Source organism: Elephantulus edwardii, unplaced genomic scaffold, assembly GCF_000299155.1.
Source record: "Elephantulus edwardii isolate Elephantulus edwardi_28Jun2011 unplaced genomic scaffold, EleEdw1.0 scaffold00273, whole genome shotgun sequence".
Taxonomy (NCBI): domain Eukaryota; kingdom Metazoa; phylum Chordata; class Mammalia; order Macroscelidea; family Macroscelididae; genus Elephantulus; species Elephantulus edwardii.
In genome coordinates this window covers 1,218,606-1,226,276 of record NW_006400023.1, presented here as the reverse complement: position 1 = coordinate 1,226,276, position 7,671 = coordinate 1,218,606, and the positions used below count along the sequence as shown (strand labels likewise).

Here is a 7,671-nt window from a genome sequence, read left to right as displayed (position 1 = left end):
CTTCCAGGCTCACCCATTTTGAATAATATTGCATGAGTTCCTTGTTTTTCAATGCAGCGTAGTATTCCATTGTGTGAATATGCCACAGCTTCTCTATCCATTCATTCATTGATGGGCACCTGGGTTGTTTCCAACTCCTTGCTATTGTGAACAAAGCTGCGATAAACATGGGTGTGCACATATCTGCTTGGATGTCAGTTATGGTCTCTTTAGGTTATATGCCCAGTAGTGGAATTGCTGGGTCAAATGGTATCTCTATTTGCAACTTTTTGAGAAAGCGCCATACTGCCTTCCACAATGGTTGCACCATTGTACACTCCCACCAACAGTGAATAAGGGTTCCAGTTTCTCCACAAACTCGCCAACATTTGTTGCTTGCTATAGTAATGGTTTTAGACAGTGTTTCCCTTATGCGACTGAGCGAGTTCACTCAGCATAATGCTCTCCAGTACCTTCTAAATTAGATAAAATCATTGCTCCTGCATGATGCAGACTATTCCATTATGTGAATATACCATAATTTCATAATCCATTTGATTGTGATTGGATATCTGGGCTGTTTCCATGTTCTTGTGATGGTGAATAATGCTGTTATGAACATTGGTGTACAAGTATCCGTGTGTGCCTCAGTTCTCATTTTCTCAGTGTATATTGAAAGCAATGGAATAGCTGGGTCATATGGAATTTCTATGTTCAGCTTTTTTGAGGAAGCACCAAACTGCCTTCTATAATCGTTGTGCCATTTTACAATCCCACCAACAATGTATAAGAGTTCCTATCTCACCACATCCAAACATTTGGCAATACCATCTCAGACAAGAGTCTCATAACAAAAGTTTACAGAATACTCCTGGGCCTTCACAAGAAAAAGACTGATAACCCAATTTTAAAATGGTCAAAAGACAAGGAAATAATTTTCACAGAGGAAGATATTAGAATGGCCAACAGACACATGAAGAAATGCTCCAAATCTTTGGCAATAAGAGAGATGCAAATCAAAACCACAATGAGATACCATCTCACTCCAGTAACAGTGGCAACGTTTAACAGGACAGCAAGTAGTAAATATTGGATAGTGTTGCAGACTGAAGGTACCAAAGAATGAAATAATTTTATAATTATTAATAATGAGACAGACTACCAGGAATGATATAGAACAGAGTGTGAAAAACAGGGGGCCAACAGTTCCCATGACTGAAGGCCCCAAGCCATGCTTCTCTGAGTATTTATTTAGAATCATAAGGAAGGTAAGCAAAGTAAAATCACAAGGAAGTACAAAGCAAAAACAAAGGATAATGGTGAAGTCTTTTACAGATAAGGCCAAGTTCCTCTTTATGCTAATCTCAAGAGGGAGGGATTCATTTGACACAAACTAAGAACAATGTTGACTCCTAGGGAACGCCCCAGTGTCACAAGGTGACCTTCAGCTTGTATTACGCTTCCCTCATTTTCCGATACAGCATTTGGTCTACTATTATTAAATTTGATAGTCGGCTTCCCTCAGGATAGGATGTGGAGAGATAGGAACTTGGAAACTTGATGAAGGTTGCTACAATTTGAAATCGACTTTAAAGCAATAGGATTATTATTATTTTTTTTTTGGTCCTTGTGGCACAGTGATGAAGCAGCAAGCTGCTAATGGAAGAGTTTGTCTTTTGAGCCTTCCATAGGAGGAAAATGTGGCTTCTGAAAAGGTTATATAACCTGTGGGCCAGTTCTACTCTGTCCTATGAGGTCAAGAGCTGACCTGATGGTAGTGAGTTTCGTTTGGCACCAGGGATTGCTGGAAGCACTTGGAATGAATTGATTTCTTTAATATTCACGACAACCCTAAAAAGGAGGAACTACTACTATTTCCTTCTTGCAAACGAAGAAAAGGAGAGACAGAGAGATAATCACTTGCCTAGTCATATAGGTAGCTGATGACAGGGGTTGGATGTGAGCCCAGGCAGAAAACTGCAGAATCTACACTTTGGTGTTAACACAGTGTTTCTGGCAATCACATTTTGCTGACCTAACCCCGTGATCACACTCACTTATGGTGACACAATTGTTGTGCATGCGACACAGCATTATGGAGGTGCTTATGGTACAATGCTATAAACCCAGAGGATCTTCATATAACTTTTAATGACCCACATCAAACTCAAAACTCAAACTCACAGCCATAGAGTTGGAACCAACTCATAACTAACTCTTCATTGAGTTTCCCAGTCTGTAAATTGAATGGAAGGAAATTATCCATCTTTCTCCTTCGAGACACTGGTGGATTTGAACCACCAGACAGGTGGAGCTTTTGGGTTAACAGTGCAAATGCCAATAGACTAAACCACCAGAATCCCAATGATTCACATAGATTTAAGAAGAGTGTTCTCAGCAATAGCAGAACACATAATCACTTCAGTGCCTGAAAAGATTAAGCCTTATTTTAAGTTTACTTTTAAACCAAATCTCTACTCCTCATCTTGCATTAAGTATAGTCGACCAGACAAAGAAATTGATCTACTATTTTTCTCTATTAGATAGATAGATAGATAGATAGATAGTTGTTATGTGCTATCAAGTCAGAACCAACTCATCACTGACCCTCCAGCAGGCTGTCAGAGGCTGTAAATCTCACAAGAGGAGTATGTCCGCCTTTCTCCCACAGAACAGCTAGTTTAAAACAGTATACCTTTGGATTGGCAAAGCAACCGATTACCACTCATCATATATATAGGTAGATGTTGGTTGTTTTTGTTGTGTACCGTAGATTCAGAACCGACACCTAGCTGGTCGTAAGGTGGGTTTTTACTTATTCACACAGGAGGAGACTGGCCATACTTCACTGCCCTCTAGTTGATTCCAACTTCAAGGTAATATCTGATTTTTCAAGGCTATAAAATCATTATGGGAGAAGTTTGTCCAGCTTCATCCCTTGACACAGCTGGTAGATTCTAAATGCTGATTCTTTGTTTAGCGATACAACAGTTAACACACTATACCAACAGGGCTAATTCCTTAGAGATACATATTGTTATTATGTGCCATCGAGTCACCTGCGACTCACAGTGACTCTGTACAACAGCCCTAAAACCTGCTCTCTCCTGTGCCAGTTTATTGTCTCTGACACACCTACCCCCATTACCCCAGCCACTAAATCAATTCATCTCATGCATAGTCTTCCTCTTTTGCACTGTCCCTCCACTCTCTCAAGTATGATGTCTCTCTACAAGGACTGGTCCCTCCTTGCAAAATGTCCAAAGTATGTCAGACGAAGCTTCAGAATCCTTCCCTCCAAGGAGCAGTTTGGTCTGACTCTCTCGAGGATGAACCTGTGTGTTCTCCTAGCTGTATATTCCATACTTTTCTCCAGCACCACAGCTCAAAGGGGTATGTGTGTGTGTGTACGTGTACGCCTTCAAGTTGAGCATGACTCATAGCGACCCTATGAACAAAAGTTCTGAAACTCCTCTACAACTATCGACATTTATCAAAGTTCATAGAGTTTCTGGAGGCATGTTATTCAGGAAGTAGATCACACACACACACACACACACACACACACACTGCACCTGATACAGGCCATGGTCTTTTCAGTTATTTACTACTCATCAGAAAGCTGGGCAATGACTAGGGATGATAGAAGGAGAATTGATGCCTTTGAGCTGTGGTGTTGGAGAAGAGTACTGAATATACCATGGACTGCTAGGAGAACAAATAGGTTCATCCTGGAGAGGGTGAAGCCAGGCTGCTCTTTGGAGCCAAGGATTCTGACATACTTTGGACATGTTGCAAAGAAGGACCAGTCCTTGGAGAGGGACATCATGTTTGGGAGTGTGGAGGTACAGCGCATGAGAGAAGACCCTCAATGAGATGAATTGATTCAGTGACTAGAGTAATGGGAGTAGGTGTATCAGAGACAATAAGATTGGCACAGAATAGAGCAGGGTTTAGGGCTGTTGTACATAGGGTTGCTATGAGTTGCAAGCTGCTTGATGGCATATAAGAACAATAATACCTCCCCCCCCACAGGTGACAGCAAGTTCATGCTGACTCATAGCAACCCTACAAACAACAAATTGAAACCTTGGCCTATTCTGTGCCTCATAGTCTCTGCCATGCTCAAATCCCTTGCTGTAGTCACTTGTCAATCCATCTCATTGAAGGTCTTCTCTTTTACTGATCTTCTACTTTTCGAAGCGTGGTGTATTTTCTCAAGGACTATAGTAAGCTGACTGCCATCAAGTTTATTGCAACTCATAGCAACACTCCATTGGGTTTCTGAATCTGTTACAGATGACTGCCCATCTTTCTTCCTAGAATGGCTGGTGGGCTAGAACTGCTAACCTTTTGGTTACCAGCCACACACATGTACATACAAATCACACACACATACATATTGGTTGTTAAATGCCATCTAGTTATCATGACCCATAGCAACCCTATAGACAAGGGACCTGAACTTTGACCTAGTCTGTGGCATCATCATTATCTCTGATATACTTGAGTTCACTGTTAACAGTCACTGTCAATCCATTTCATTGAGGGTCTTTTCCTCTTTCACTAACATAATTCCTCTTTCTAAGCATGATGTCTTTTTTCAAGTGCTGACCCCCACATTGTTATGAGTAATTTCTTTTACTTAAAGTAGGACCTTGGAAACGGCCAGTGGCCTATTTGTCCAAGAAACTAGATCCAGTGGCCAGTGGTTGGCCAGTCTGCCCGAAGGCCATTGCAGCTGCCGCGGTCCTAGTAAAAGATGCAGACAAATTAACCATGGGGCAGCATATCACTATCATAGGCCCTCATGCATTAGAGAGCATCATTCGACAACCTCCTGACTGATGGATGACTAATGCCCGCCTGACTCACTATCAGAGCCTACTCCTCACGGACAGGGTGACCTTTGGAGCCCCAGTCATCCTAAACCCGGCGACCCTACTGCCTGTGGAAGGGGACCCAGAATCCTGCCATCGCTGTGATGAAATTCTAGCAGAAGAAACCAGCACCCGGAAAGACCTAAGAGACCAGCGTTGGCCCGGGTGTCCAACCTGGTTCACTGACGGCAGCAGCTTCATCAAGAATGGTAAGCGGGTCGCCGGGCGGCAGTGGTAGAAGGGAAGAGAGTTATTTGGTCCGACAGCTTATCTGAAGGAAGCTCCGCACAAAAAGCCGAGTTAATAGCCCTCACTGAGGCATTGAAACTAGCAGCAGGAAAGGCTATAAATATCTATACAGATAGTCGGTATGCTTTCGCCACAGCCCATATCCATGGGGCTATTTACCGGCAGCGAGGCCTTCTTACCTCAGCAGGGAAAGAAGTCAAGAACAAGAAAGAATGAATGAAAACCCAAAATCTCTGTAAATGTTCATGAAAACTAATAAAATGTAATAATAATAATAAAAAGAACAAAAAAGAAATCCTAGAACTGTTAGATGCTATACACCTGCCAAAGAAAGTAGCCATCATGCACTGTCCAGGGCACCAGTGAAGTCAAGATGTCGTAGCTAAAGGGAACCGGATGGCGGACGAAGCCGCCACGTCAGCAGCAGAGAGAATTCCAACCTTAGCTACTAACATCTGTGAACTCTGTTGGCCCCCAACGTCCGATATTAGTTTTCAGTATTCTGAAGAAGATGAACAAGAACTGTCTCGCTTAGGATTGACCAATAAGACCTCAGAAGGAGCTATAACAGACCAAGAGAACAAAAACGTTCTTCCTCAGAAAGAAGGTAGCGAGTATGTAAAACAAATACACTATCTGACCCACCTAGGAGCAAAGAAATTAAAAGCCCTCATCAAAACCTCTGAGTTCCGAATATTAAAATTAAATAAAATCGTTCAAGAAATTGTAGAAAACTGTAAAGCCTGTACCTTAACAAATGCCAAGACCGCTGCTGAGACAGCCAGTAAAAGACTGAGAGGAGACCGACCTGGAGCATACTGGGAAGTGGATTTTACTGAAGTAAAAGTCACCATTTATAACTATAAGTATCTGCTAGTGTTTGTAGATACCTAAAATAGCTATTGAGACTGGCGTAAAAGATTGGATTGCTCTCCTTCCCTTCGCACTGTTCCGTGCGTAGCACACCCCAGGGATCCTTTCACTTACCCCCTATGAAATCATGTATGGGGGACCACCCCCTCTTACTAGTGTAAATGTGAAGTACAATGATGCCAGTTTTACTGATTCTGCATCATTAATGACTCGTTTGAAAGCTCTAGAAACATGCCACAAGGCGACCTGGCCAATGCTTCAAGAGATTTATAATGATAAATTGCCTCCCCTCCCGCACACTTTTCAGGTTGGAGATAAAGTCTTAATCCGCCAGCACCGGACCAGCAATCTCGAGCCTCACTGGAAAGGACCATATCAAGTGCTGCTGATTACCCCTACAGCTGTTAAAGTAGACGGAGTAGCAGCTTATGTCCATGCTTCTCATGTCAAGCCAGCTCCGACCAGTGAAGATGACCAGTGGACTCTGGAAAGGACTGATAATCCTTTTCGGTTACGCCTTCGTCGGGACAGCCGCAAGTAACCACAACCCACATGCCCCCCACAACCTCACCTGGGTAGTCCAATCTCAAGCAGGGAAAGTTGTATGGTCTATCTCTGCAATCGCTACCCCTTGGGCCTGGTGGCCAGATCTGTACCCTGACCTCTGTAAGTTAGCTCATGGAGCCCCTGCAGACTGGGATGTAGAAACAACCCTTAAACCCACTGCTCCCTCATGGCTCACTCCCAATGACGCTCAAGGACTTCTAGCCCCTGCCCTCCTCGGAGGGCAAGCAGGTTGTGGAAATCAGAAACAGAGAGGGAACCTAAGATGGTTCACTTTCTACGTCTGTCTGGGGCACGACCTGAGTACATGAGGGCTAACTCGTATGTCCAGGGGTCAGAGTGATTTCTATTGCCAAAACTGGAAATGTGAAACAACTGGGAATACTTCCTGGAACCCTTCCTCTTCTTGGGATTTCATAACTGTAACAGCTAACTACTCCCGAGTTAACCCGAGAAATCCCAATTCCATTAAACAAACAAGAGCTGCATGCAGTAATTGGTGTCACCCCCTAAAAATCTCTTTCACAGATCCTGGCAAAAAGGCCCATCAATGGCAGTGAGGATATTGGTGGGGATTCAGACTTTACCAAGAACACTATGATAATGGGCTATCGTTTATGATAAAGCTGTTTGATCGCCCTCTACAGAGCACAACAATAGGCCCTAACCCTGTGCTGGCGGGGCTCTCCCCAGCTGAGAAATCGCCTTCCGTCCCACCCCAGAGCCAACCCATCTTAACTTCACCCACACCACCAAAGGAGTTAAAAAAGCGACCCGCCTCTACAAGAGACCGTCTCCTCAATCTAATTAAAGGAGCGTTTAGTGCCCTAAATAATACCAACCCCAAATCACTGATTCTTGTTGGTTGTGTTTAGCCACCAACCCACCTTACTATGAAGGTATCGCAGTGGCAGGAACATATAAAAACACCACTAAACATAATAACTGCACTTGGGATACTGAGACAAAGTTAACTCTAACTGAAGTTTCAGGAACTGGAACCTATATCGGGAACCCTCCTGGCAATCTCCGCTCATTATGTAATACCACTACCCAAGTGCCCCCCTCCAAGGGATACTTAGTTCCCAATACCGGATATTGGTGGGCCTGCAATACTGGATTAACC

The 7,671-nt window shown here is 43.4% G+C and overlaps 1 pseudogene; it reads left to right on the top strand.

Annotated features, from left to right (window-relative positions):
• LOC102875769 overlaps nucleotides 1-6,522 on the top strand; it is a 9,815-nt pseudogene extending 3,293 nt beyond the window's left edge.
• The last annotated feature ends 1,149 nt before the right edge of the window (nucleotides 6,523-7,671 follow it).